The sequence below is a fragment of the Engystomops pustulosus genome, chromosome 9 (genome assembly GCF_040894005.1).
Source record: "Engystomops pustulosus chromosome 9, aEngPut4.maternal, whole genome shotgun sequence".
Taxonomy (NCBI): domain Eukaryota; kingdom Metazoa; phylum Chordata; class Amphibia; order Anura; family Leptodactylidae; genus Engystomops; species Engystomops pustulosus.
Genome location: NC_092419.1, coordinates 68,299,451 through 68,309,016, shown reverse-complemented (window position 1 = coordinate 68,309,016; position 9,566 = coordinate 68,299,451). Strand labels below are relative to the sequence as shown.

The following is a 9,566-nucleotide window of genomic DNA, read 5'->3' as shown; positions in this document are numbered from 1 at the left end:
TTCAAAAATGTCAACGGAACTTGGGATTCCCAGCCAGTCTCCCATGCTGGTACTTGCCAAGCCTTAAGCTGCATTGCTGCTGCGATCTGACGAGAGCAGGCACATTCAGCTTAGAATGGCCGTTGACAGCAGCTGTTCAGTTTGAACCTTCTTTTACTATCTCATAGAGAAACTAACACAATTTTCAGGTTCAAAAAGGTCAACGGAACTTGGGATTCCCAGCCAGTCTCCCATGCGGGTACTTGCCAAGCCTTAAGCTGCATTGCTGCTGCGATCTGACGAGAGCAGGCACATTCAGCTTAGAATGGCCGTTGACAGCAGCTGTTCAATTTGAACCTTCTTTTACTATCTCATAGAGAAACTAACACAATTTTCAGGTTCAAAAAGGTGAACGGAACTTGGGATTCCCAGCCAGTCTCCCATGCTGGTACTTGCCAAGCCTTAAGCTGCTGCGATCTGACGAGAGCAGGCACATTCAGCTTAGAATGGCCGTTGACAGCAGCTGTTCAGTTTGAACCTTCTTTTACTATCTCATAGAGAAACTAACACAATTTTCAGGTTCAAAAAGGTCAACGGAACTTGGGATTCCCAGCCAGTCTCCCAAGCTGGTACTTGCCAAGCCTTAAGCTGCATTGCTGCTGCGATCTGACGAGAGCAGGCACATTCAGCTTAGAATGGCCGTTGACAGCAGCTGTGCAGTTTGAACCTTCTTTTACTATCTCATAGAGAAACTAACACAATTTTCAGGTTCAAAAAGGTCAACGGAACTTGGGATTCCCAGCCAGTCTCCCATGCTGGTACTTGCCAAGCCTTAAGCTGCTGCGATCTGACGAGAGCAGGCACATTCAGCTTAGAATGGCCGTTGACAGCAGCTGTTCAATTTGAACCTTCTTTTACTATCTCATAGAGAAACTAACACAATTTTCAGGTTCAAAAAGGTCAACAGAACTTGGGATTCCCAGCCAGTCTCCCATGCTGGTACTTGCCAAGCCTTAAGCTGCATTGCTGCTGCGATCTGACGAGAGCAGGCACATTCAGCTTAGATTGGCTGTTGACAGCAGCTGTTCAATTTGAACCTTCTTTTACTATCTCATAGAGAAACTAACACAATTTTCAGGTTTAAAAAGGTCAACGGAACTTGGGATTCCCAGCCAGTCTCCCATGCTGGTACTTGCCAAGCCTTAAGCTGCATTGCTGCTGCAATCTGACGAGAGCAGGCACATTCAGCTTAGAATGGCCGTTGACAGCAGATGTTCAATTTGAACCTTCTTTTACTATCTCATAGAGAAACTAACACAATTTTCAGGTTCAAAAAGGTCAACGGAACTTGGGATTCCCAGCCAGTCTCCCATGCTGGTACTTGCCAAGCCTTAAGCTGCATTGCTGCTGCCATCTGACGAGAGCAGGCACATTCAGCTTAGAATGGCCGTTGACAGCAGCTGTTCAATTTGAACCTTCTTTTACTATCTTTGACAGAGAAACTAACAATTTTCAGGTTCAAAAAGGTCAGCAGAACTTGGGATTCCCAGCCAGTCTCCCATGCTGGTACTTGCCAAGCCTTAAGCTGCATTGCTACTGCGATCTAACGAGAGCAGGCACATTCAGCTTAGAATGGCCGTTGACAGCAGCTGCCTAATTTCTACTTTCTTTTACTATCTCATAGAGAAACTAACACAATTTTCAGGTTCAAAAAGGTCAACGAAACTTGGGATTCCCAGCCAGTCTCCCATGCTGGTACTTGCCAAGCCTTAAGCTGCATTGCTGCTGCAATCTGACGAGAGCAGGCACATTCAGCTTAGAATGGCCGTTGACAGCAGCTGTTCAGTTTGAACCTTCTTTTACTATCTCATAGAGAAACTAACACAATTTTCAGGTTCAAAAAGGTGAACGGAACTTGGGATTCCCAGCCAGTCTCCCATGCTGGTACTTGCCAAGCCTTAAGCTGCATTGATGCTGCGATCTGACGAGAGCAGGCACAATTAGCTTAGAATGGCCGTTGACAGCAGCTGTTCAGTTTGAACCTTCTTTTTCTATCTCATAGAGAAACTAACACAATTTTCAGGTTCAAAAATGTCAACGGAACTTGGGATTCCCAGCCAGTCTCCCATGCTGGTACTTGCCAAGCCTTAAGCTGCATTGCTGCTGCGATCTGACGAGAGCAGGCACATTCAGCTTAGAATGGCCGTTGACAGCAGCTGTTCAGTTTGAACCTTCTTTTACTATCTCATAGAGAAACTAACACAATTTTCAGGTTCAAAAAGGTCAACGGAACTTGGGATTCCCAGCCAGTCTCCCATGCGGGTACTTGCCAAGCCTTAAGCTGCATTGCTGCTGCGATCTGACGAGAGCAGGCACATTCAGCTTAGAATGGCCGTTGACAGCAGCTGTTCAATTTGAACCTTCTTTTACTATCTCATAGAGAAACTAACACAATTTTCAGGTTCAAAAAGGTGAACGGAACTTGGGATTCCCAGCCAGTCTCCCATGCTGGTACTTGCCAAGCCTTAAGCTGCTGCGATCTGACGAGAGCAGGCACATTCAGCTTAGAATGGCCGTTGACAGCAGCTGTTCAATTTGAACCTTCTTTTACTATCTCATAGAGAAACTAACACAATTTTCAGGTTCAAAAAGGTCAACAAAACTTGGGATTCCCAGCCAGTCTCCCATGCTGGTACTTGCCAAGCCTTAAGCTGCATTGATGCTGCGATCTGACGAGAGCAGGCACATTCAGCTTAGAATGGCCGTTGACAGCAGCTGTTCAGTTTGAACCTTCTTTTACTATCTCATAGAGAAACTAACACAATTTTCAGGTTCAAAAAGGTCAACGGAACTTGGGATTCCCAGCCAGTCTCCCATGCTGGTACTTGCCAAGCCTTAAGCTGCATTGCTGCTGCGATCTGACGAGAGCAGGCACATTCAGCTTAGAATGGCCGTTGACAGCAGCTGTTCAGTTTGAACCTTCTTTTACTATCTCATAGAGAAACTAACACAATTTTCAGGTTCAAAAAGGTCAACGGAACTTGGGATTCCCAGCCAGTCTCCCATGCTGGTACTTGCCAAGCCTTAAGCTGCATTGCTGCTGCGATCTGACGAGAGCAGGCACATTCAGCTTAGAATGGCCGTTGACAGCAGCTGTTCAATTTGAACCTTCTTTTACCATCTTTGACAGAGAAACTAACAATTTTCAGGTTCAAAAAGGTCAACGGAACTTGGGATTCCCAGCTAGTCTCCCATGCTTGTACTTGCCAAGCCTTAAGCTGCATTGCTGCTGCGATCTGACGAGAGCAGGCACATTCAGCTTAGAATGGCCGTTGACAGCAGCTGTTCAATTTGAACCTTCTTTTACTATCTCATAGAGAAACTAACACAATTTTCAGGTTCAAAAAGGTCAACGGAACTTGGGATTCCCAGCCAGTCTCCCATGCTGGTACTTGCCAAGCCTTAAGCTGCATTGCTGCTGCGATCTGACGAGAGCAGGCACATTCAGCTTAGAATGGCCGTTGACAGCAGCTGTTCAATTTGAACCTTCTTTTACTATCTCATAGGGAAACTAACACAATTTTCAGGTTCAAAAAGGTCAACAGAAGTTGGGATTCCCAGCCAGTCTCCCATGCTGGTACTTGCCAAGCCTTAAGCTGCATTGCTGCTGCGATCTGACGAGAGCAGGCACATTCAGCTTAGAATGGCCGTTGACAGCAGCTGTTCAATTTGAACCTTCTTTCACTATCTCATAGAAAAACTAACACAATTTTCAGGTTCAAAAAGGTCAACAGAACTTGGGATTTCCAGCCAGTCTCCCATGCTGGTACTTGCCAAGCCTTAAGCTGCATTGCTGCTGCGATCTGACGAGAGCAGGCACATTCAGCTTAGAATGGCCGTTGACAGCAGCTGTTCAATTTGAACCTTCTTTTACTATCTCATAGAGAAACTAACACAATTTTCAGGTTCAAAAAGGTCAACGGAACTTGGGATTCCCAGCCAGTCTCCCATGCTGGTATTTGCCAAGCCTTAAGCTGCATTGCTGCTGCGATCTGACGAGAGCAGGCACATTCAGCTTAGAATGGCCGTTGACAGCAGCTGTTCAGTTTGAACCTTCTTTTACTATCTCATAGAGAAACTAACACAATTTTCAGGTTCAAAAAGGTGAACGGAACTTGGGATTCCCAGCCAGTCTCCCATGCTGGTACTTGCCAAGCCTTAAGCTGCATTGATGCTGCGATCTGACGAGAGCAGGCACATTCAGCTTAGAATGGCCGTTGACAGCAGCTGTTCAGTTTGAACCTTCTTTTTCTATCTCATAGAGAAACTAACACAATTTTCAGGTTCAAAAATGTCAACAGAACTTGGGATTCCCAGCCAGTCTCCCATGCTGGTACTTGCCAAGCCTTAAGCTGCATTGCTGCTGCGATCTGACGAGAGCAGGCACATTCAGCTTAGAATGGCCGTTGACAGCAGCTGTTCAGTTTGAACCTTCTTTTACTATCTCATAGAGAAACTAACACAATTTTCAGGTTCAAAAAGGTCAACGGAACTTGGGATTCCCAGCCAGTCTCCCATGCTGGTACTTGCCAAGACTTAAGCTGCTGCGATCTGACGAGAGCAGGCACATTCAGCTTAGAATGGCCGTTGACAGCAGCTGTTCAATTTGAACCTTCTTTTACTATCTCATAGAGAAACTAACACAATTTTCAGGTTCAAAAAGGTCAACGGAACTTGGGATTCCCAGCCAGTCTCCCATGCTGGTACTTGCCAAGCCTTAAGCTGCATTGCTGCTGCCATCTGACGAGAGCAGGCACATTCAGCTTAGAATGGCCGTTGACAGCAGCTGTTCAATTTGAACCTTCTTTTACTATCTTTGACAGAGAAACTAACAATTTTCAGGTTCAAAAAGGTCAGCAGAACTTGGGATTCCCAGCCAGTCTCCCATGCTGGTACTTGCCAAGCCTTAAGCTGCATTGCTGCTGCGATCTAACGAGAGCAGGCACATTCAGCTTAGAATGCCCGTTGACAGCAGCTGCCTAATTTCTACTTTCTTTTACTATCTCATAGAGAAACTAACACAATTTTCAGGTTCAAAAAGGTCAACGAAACTTGGGATTCCCAGCCAGTCTCCCATGCTGGTACTTGCCAAGCCTTAAGCTGCATTGCTGCTGCAATCTGACGAGAGCAGGCACATTCAGCTTAGAATGGCCGTTGACAGCAGCTGTTCAGTTTGAACCTTCTTTTACTATCTCATAGAGAAACTAACACAATTTTCAGGTTCAAAAAGGTGAACGGAACTTGGGATTCCCAGCCAGTCTCCCATGCTGGTACTTGCCAAGCCTTAAGCTGCATTGATGCTGCGATCTGACGAGAGCAGGCACAATTAGCTTAGAATGGCCGTTGACAGCAGCTGTTCAGTTTGAACCTTCTTTTTCTATCTCATAGAGAAACTAACACAATTTTCAGGTTCAAAAATGTCAACGGAACTTGGGATTCCCAGCCAGTCTCCCATGCTGGTACTTGCCAAGCCTTAAGCTGCATTGCTGCTGCGATCTGACGAGAGCAGGCACATTCAGCTTAGAATGGCCGTTGACAGCAGCTGTTCAGTTTGAACCTTCTTTTACTATCTCATAGAGAAACTAACACAATTTTCAGGTTCAAAAAGGTCAACGGAACTTGGGATTCCCAGCCAGTCTCCCATGCTGGTACTTGCCAAGCCTTAAGCTGCATTGCTGCTGCGATCTGACGAGAGCAGGCACATTCAGCTTAGAATGGCCGTTGACAGCAGCTGTTCAATTTGAACCTTCTTTTACTATCTCATAGAGAAACTAACACAATTTTCAGGTTCAAAAAGGTGAACGGAACTTGGGATTCCCAGCCAGTCTCCCATGCTGGTACTTGCCAAGCCTTAAGCTGCTGCGATCTGACGAGAGCAGGCACATTCAGCTTAGAATGGCCGTTGACAGCAGCTGTTCAATTTGAACCTTCTTTTACTATCTCATAGAGAAACTAACACAATTTTCAGGTTCAAAAAGGTCAACAGAACTTGGGATTCCCAGCCAGTCTCCCATGCTGGTACTTGCCAAGCCTTAAGCTGCATTGCTGCTGCGATCTGACGAGAGCAGGCACATTCAGCTTAGATTGGCTGTTGACAGCAGCTGTTCAATTTGAACCTTCTTTTACTATCTCATAGAGAAACTAACACAATTTTCAGGTTCAAAAAGGTCAACGGAACTTGGGATTCCCAGCCAGTCTCCCATGCTGGTACTTGCCAAGTCTTAAGCTGCATTGCTGCTGCAATCTGACGAGAGCAGGCACATTCAGCTTAGAATGGCCGTTGACAGCAGCTGTTCAATTTGAACCTTCTTTTACTATCTCATAGAGAAACTAACACAATTTTCAGGTTCAAAAAGGTCAACGGAACTTGGGATTCCCAGCCAGTCTCCCATGCTGGTACTTGCCAAGCCTTAAGCTGCATTGCTGCTGCGATCTGACGAGAGCAGGCACATTCAGCTTAGAATGGTCGTTGACAGCAGCTGTTCAATTTGAACCTTCTTTTACTATCTCATAGAGAAACTAACACAATTTTCAGGTTCAAAAAGGTCAACGGAACTTGGGATTCCCAGCCAGTCTCCCATGCTGGTACTTGCCAAGCCTTAAGCTGCATTGATGCTGCGATCTGACGAGAGCAGGCACATTCAGCTTAGAATGGCCGTTGACAGCAGCTGTTCAGTTTGAACCTTCTTTTACTATCTCATAGAGAAACTAACACAATTTTCAGGTTCAAAAAGGTCAACAGAACTTGGGATTCCCAGCCAGTCTCCCATGCTGGTACTTGCCAAGCCTTAAGCTGCATTGCTGCTGCGATCTGACGAGAGCAGGCACATTCAGCTTAGAATGGCCGTTGACAGCAGCTGTTCAATTTGAACCTTCTTTTACTATCTCATAGAGAAACTAACACAATTTTCAGGTTCAAAAAGGTCAACGGAACTTGGGATTCCCAGCCAGTCTCCCATGCTGGTACTTGCCAAGCCTTAAGCTGCATTGCTGCTGCGATCTGACGAGAGCAGGCACATTCAGCTTAGAATGGCCGTTGACAGCAGCTGTTCAATTTGACCTTCTTTTACCATCTTTGACAGAGAAACTAACAATTTTCAGGTTCAAAAAGGTCAACGGAACTTGGGATTCCCAGCCAGTCTCCCATGCTGGTACTTGCCAAGCCTTAAGCTGCATTGCTGCTGCGATCTGACAAGAGCAGGCACATTCAGCTTAGAATGGCCGTTGACAGCAGATGTTCAATTTGAACCTTCTTTTACTATCTCATAGAGAAACTAACACAATTTTCAGGTTCAAAAAGGTCAACGGAACTTGGGATTCCCAGCCAGTCTCCCATGCTGGTACTTGCCAAGCCTTAAGCTGCATTGCTGCTGCGATCTGACGAGAGCAGGCACATTCAGCTTAGAATGGCCATTGACAGCAGCTGTTCAATTTGAACCTTCTTTTACTATCTCATAGAGAAACTAACACAATTTTCAGGTTCAAAAAGGTCAACGGAACTTGGGATTCCCAGCCAGTCTCCCATGCTGGTACTTGCCAAGCCTTAAGCTGCATTGCTGCTGCGATCTGACGAGAGCAGGCACATTCAGCTTAGAATGGCCGTTGACAGCAGCTGTTCAATTTGAACCTTCTTTTACTATCTCATAGAGAAACTAACACAATTTTCAGGTTCAAAAAGGTCAACGGAACTTGGGATTCCCAGCCAGTCTCCCATGCTGGTACTTGCCAAGCCTTAAGCTGCATTGCTGCTGCGATCTGACGAGAGCAGGCACATTCAGCTTAGAATGGCCGTTGACAGCAGCTGTTCAATTTGAACCTTCTTTTACTATCTCATAGAGAAACTAACACAATTTTCAGGTTCAAAAAGGTCAACGGAACTTGGGATTCCCAGCCAGTCTCCCATGCTGGTACTTGCCAAGCCTTAAGCTGCATTGCTGCTGCGATCTGACGAGAGCAGGCACATTCAGCTTAGAATGGCCGTTGACAGCAGCTGTTCACTTTGAACCTTCTTTTACTATCTCATAGAGAAACTAACACAATTTTCAGGTTCAAAAAGGTCAACGGAACTTGGGATTCCCAGCCAGTCTCCCATGCTGGTACTTGCCAAGCCTTAAGCTGCATTGCTGCTGCGATCTGACGAGAGTAGGCACATTCAGCTTAGATTGGCTGTTGACAGCAGCTGTTCAATTTGAACCTTCTTTTACTATCTCATAGAGAAACTAACACAATTTTCAGGTTCAAAAAGGTCAACGGAACTTGGGATTCCCAGCCAGTCTCCCATGCTGGTACTTGCCAAGCCTTAAGCTGCATTGCTGCTGCGATCTGACGAGAGCAGGCACATTCAGCTTAGAATGGCCGTTGACAGCAGCTGTTCAATTTGAACCTTCTTTTACCATCTTTGACAGAGAAACTAACAATTTTCAGGTTCAAAAAGGTCAACGGAACTTGGGATTCCCAGCCAGTCTCCCATGCTGGTACTTGCCAAGCCTTAAGCTGCATTGCTGCTGCGATCTGACAAGAGCAGGCACATTCAGCTTAGAATGGCCGTTGACAGCAGCTGTTCAATTTGAACCTTCTTTTACTATCTCATAGAGAAACTAACACAATTTTCAGGTTCAAAAAGGTCAACGGAACTTGGGATTCCCAGCCAGTCTCCCATGCTGGTACTTGCCAAGCCTTAAGCTGCATTGCTGCTGCGATCTGACGAGAGCAGGCACATTCAGCTTAGAATGGCCGTTGACAGCAGCTGTTCAATTTGAACCTTCTTTTACTATCTCATAGAGAAACTAACACAATTTTCAGGTTCAAAAAGGTCAACGGAACTTGGGATTCCCAGCCAGTCTCCCATGCTGGTACTTGCCAAGCCTTAAGCTGCATTGCTGCTGCGATCTGACGAGAGCAGGCACATTCAGCTTAGAATGGCCGTTGACAGCAGCTGTTCAATTTGAACCTTCTTTTACTATCTCATAGAGAAACTAACACAATTTTCAGGTTCAAAAAGGTCAACGGAACTTGGGATTCCCAGCCAGTCTCCCATGCTGGTACTTGCCAAGCCTTAAGCTGCATTGCTGCTGCGATCTGACGAGAGCAGGCACATTCAGCTTAGAATGGCCGTTGACAGCAGCTGTTCACTTTGAACCTTCTTTTACTATCTCATAGAGAAACTAACACAATTTTCAGGTTCAAAAAGGTCAACGGAACTTGGGATTCCCAGCCAGTCTCCCATGCTGGTACTTGCCAAGCCTTAAGCTGCATTGCTGCTGCAATCTGACGAGAGTAGGCACATTCAGCTTAGATTGGCTGTTGACAGCAGCTGTTCAATTTGAACCTTCTTTTACTATCTCATAGAGAAACTAACACAATTTTCAGGTTCAAAAAGGTCAACGGAACTTGGGATTCCCAGCCAGTCTCCCATGCTGGTACTTGCCAAGCCTTAAGCTGCATTGCTGCTGCGATCTGACGAGAGCAGGCACATTCAGCTTAGAATGGCCGTTGACAGCAGCTGTTCAATTTGAACCTTCTTTTAC

At 45.8% G+C, this 9,566-nt stretch overlaps 42 pseudogenes; all 42 read right to left on the bottom strand.

Annotated features, from left to right (window-relative positions):
• Positions 1-8: 8 nt before the first annotated feature.
• On the bottom strand, positions 9-127 carry LOC140082137 (5S ribosomal RNA; annotated as a pseudogene).
• A 70-nt stretch (positions 128-197) lies between these two features.
• On the bottom strand, positions 198-316 carry LOC140082934 (5S ribosomal RNA; annotated as a pseudogene).
• A 251-nt stretch (positions 317-567) lies between these two features.
• LOC140082924 (5S ribosomal RNA) lies at positions 568-686 on the bottom strand (annotated as a pseudogene).
• A 251-nt stretch (positions 687-937) lies between these two features.
• LOC140087861 (5S ribosomal RNA) lies at positions 938-1,056 on the bottom strand (annotated as a pseudogene).
• A 70-nt stretch (positions 1,057-1,126) lies between these two features.
• Positions 1,127-1,245, bottom strand: LOC140086937 (5S ribosomal RNA; annotated as a pseudogene).
• A 70-nt stretch (positions 1,246-1,315) lies between these two features.
• On the bottom strand, positions 1,316-1,434 carry LOC140092358 (5S ribosomal RNA; annotated as a pseudogene).
• Positions 1,435-1,504: 70 nt separating this feature from the next.
• On the bottom strand, positions 1,505-1,623 carry LOC140093694 (5S ribosomal RNA; annotated as a pseudogene).
• A 70-nt stretch (positions 1,624-1,693) lies between these two features.
• Positions 1,694-1,812, bottom strand: LOC140092994 (5S ribosomal RNA; annotated as a pseudogene).
• A 259-nt stretch (positions 1,813-2,071) lies between these two features.
• On the bottom strand, positions 2,072-2,190 carry LOC140082136 (5S ribosomal RNA; annotated as a pseudogene).
• A 70-nt stretch (positions 2,191-2,260) lies between these two features.
• On the bottom strand, positions 2,261-2,379 carry LOC140082933 (5S ribosomal RNA; annotated as a pseudogene).
• Positions 2,380-2,630: 251 nt separating this feature from the next.
• Positions 2,631-2,749, bottom strand: LOC140091836 (5S ribosomal RNA; annotated as a pseudogene).
• A 70-nt stretch (positions 2,750-2,819) lies between these two features.
• LOC140100823 (5S ribosomal RNA) lies at positions 2,820-2,938 on the bottom strand (annotated as a pseudogene).
• A 70-nt stretch (positions 2,939-3,008) lies between these two features.
• Positions 3,009-3,127, bottom strand: LOC140100822 (5S ribosomal RNA; annotated as a pseudogene).
• Positions 3,128-3,197: 70 nt separating this feature from the next.
• On the bottom strand, positions 3,198-3,316 carry LOC140085221 (5S ribosomal RNA; annotated as a pseudogene).
• A 70-nt stretch (positions 3,317-3,386) lies between these two features.
• LOC140100821 (5S ribosomal RNA) lies at positions 3,387-3,505 on the bottom strand (annotated as a pseudogene).
• Positions 3,506-3,575: 70 nt separating this feature from the next.
• On the bottom strand, positions 3,576-3,694 carry LOC140095820 (5S ribosomal RNA; annotated as a pseudogene).
• Positions 3,695-3,764: 70 nt separating this feature from the next.
• On the bottom strand, positions 3,765-3,883 carry LOC140090706 (5S ribosomal RNA; annotated as a pseudogene).
• Positions 3,884-3,953: 70 nt separating this feature from the next.
• Positions 3,954-4,072, bottom strand: LOC140088565 (5S ribosomal RNA; annotated as a pseudogene).
• Positions 4,073-4,142: 70 nt separating this feature from the next.
• LOC140095223 (5S ribosomal RNA) lies at positions 4,143-4,261 on the bottom strand (annotated as a pseudogene).
• Positions 4,262-4,331: 70 nt separating this feature from the next.
• Positions 4,332-4,450, bottom strand: LOC140083342 (5S ribosomal RNA; annotated as a pseudogene).
• Positions 4,451-4,701: 251 nt separating this feature from the next.
• LOC140092357 (5S ribosomal RNA) lies at positions 4,702-4,820 on the bottom strand (annotated as a pseudogene).
• A 70-nt stretch (positions 4,821-4,890) lies between these two features.
• LOC140089096 (5S ribosomal RNA) lies at positions 4,891-5,009 on the bottom strand (annotated as a pseudogene).
• A 70-nt stretch (positions 5,010-5,079) lies between these two features.
• On the bottom strand, positions 5,080-5,198 carry LOC140092992 (5S ribosomal RNA; annotated as a pseudogene).
• A 259-nt stretch (positions 5,199-5,457) lies between these two features.
• LOC140082135 (5S ribosomal RNA) lies at positions 5,458-5,576 on the bottom strand (annotated as a pseudogene).
• A 70-nt stretch (positions 5,577-5,646) lies between these two features.
• Positions 5,647-5,765, bottom strand: LOC140100819 (5S ribosomal RNA; annotated as a pseudogene).
• Positions 5,766-6,016: 251 nt separating this feature from the next.
• Positions 6,017-6,135, bottom strand: LOC140087860 (5S ribosomal RNA; annotated as a pseudogene).
• Positions 6,136-6,205: 70 nt separating this feature from the next.
• On the bottom strand, positions 6,206-6,324 carry LOC140093677 (5S ribosomal RNA; annotated as a pseudogene).
• A 70-nt stretch (positions 6,325-6,394) lies between these two features.
• On the bottom strand, positions 6,395-6,513 carry LOC140086750 (5S ribosomal RNA; annotated as a pseudogene).
• A 70-nt stretch (positions 6,514-6,583) lies between these two features.
• LOC140084395 (5S ribosomal RNA) lies at positions 6,584-6,702 on the bottom strand (annotated as a pseudogene).
• Positions 6,703-6,772: 70 nt separating this feature from the next.
• LOC140080911 (5S ribosomal RNA) lies at positions 6,773-6,891 on the bottom strand (annotated as a pseudogene).
• A 70-nt stretch (positions 6,892-6,961) lies between these two features.
• On the bottom strand, positions 6,962-7,080 carry LOC140100818 (5S ribosomal RNA; annotated as a pseudogene).
• Positions 7,081-7,149: 69 nt separating this feature from the next.
• On the bottom strand, positions 7,150-7,268 carry LOC140089015 (5S ribosomal RNA; annotated as a pseudogene).
• A 70-nt stretch (positions 7,269-7,338) lies between these two features.
• Positions 7,339-7,457, bottom strand: LOC140082859 (5S ribosomal RNA; annotated as a pseudogene).
• Positions 7,458-7,527: 70 nt separating this feature from the next.
• On the bottom strand, positions 7,528-7,646 carry LOC140100816 (5S ribosomal RNA; annotated as a pseudogene).
• Positions 7,647-7,716: 70 nt separating this feature from the next.
• Positions 7,717-7,835, bottom strand: LOC140100815 (5S ribosomal RNA; annotated as a pseudogene).
• Positions 7,836-7,905: 70 nt separating this feature from the next.
• Positions 7,906-8,024, bottom strand: LOC140100814 (5S ribosomal RNA; annotated as a pseudogene).
• A 259-nt stretch (positions 8,025-8,283) lies between these two features.
• LOC140100813 (5S ribosomal RNA) lies at positions 8,284-8,402 on the bottom strand (annotated as a pseudogene).
• A 70-nt stretch (positions 8,403-8,472) lies between these two features.
• Positions 8,473-8,591, bottom strand: LOC140089014 (5S ribosomal RNA; annotated as a pseudogene).
• A 70-nt stretch (positions 8,592-8,661) lies between these two features.
• On the bottom strand, positions 8,662-8,780 carry LOC140100812 (5S ribosomal RNA; annotated as a pseudogene).
• A 70-nt stretch (positions 8,781-8,850) lies between these two features.
• On the bottom strand, positions 8,851-8,969 carry LOC140100811 (5S ribosomal RNA; annotated as a pseudogene).
• A 70-nt stretch (positions 8,970-9,039) lies between these two features.
• LOC140100810 (5S ribosomal RNA) lies at positions 9,040-9,158 on the bottom strand (annotated as a pseudogene).
• A 259-nt stretch (positions 9,159-9,417) lies between these two features.
• LOC140100809 (5S ribosomal RNA) lies at positions 9,418-9,536 on the bottom strand (annotated as a pseudogene).
• Positions 9,537-9,566: the final 30 nt, after the last annotated feature.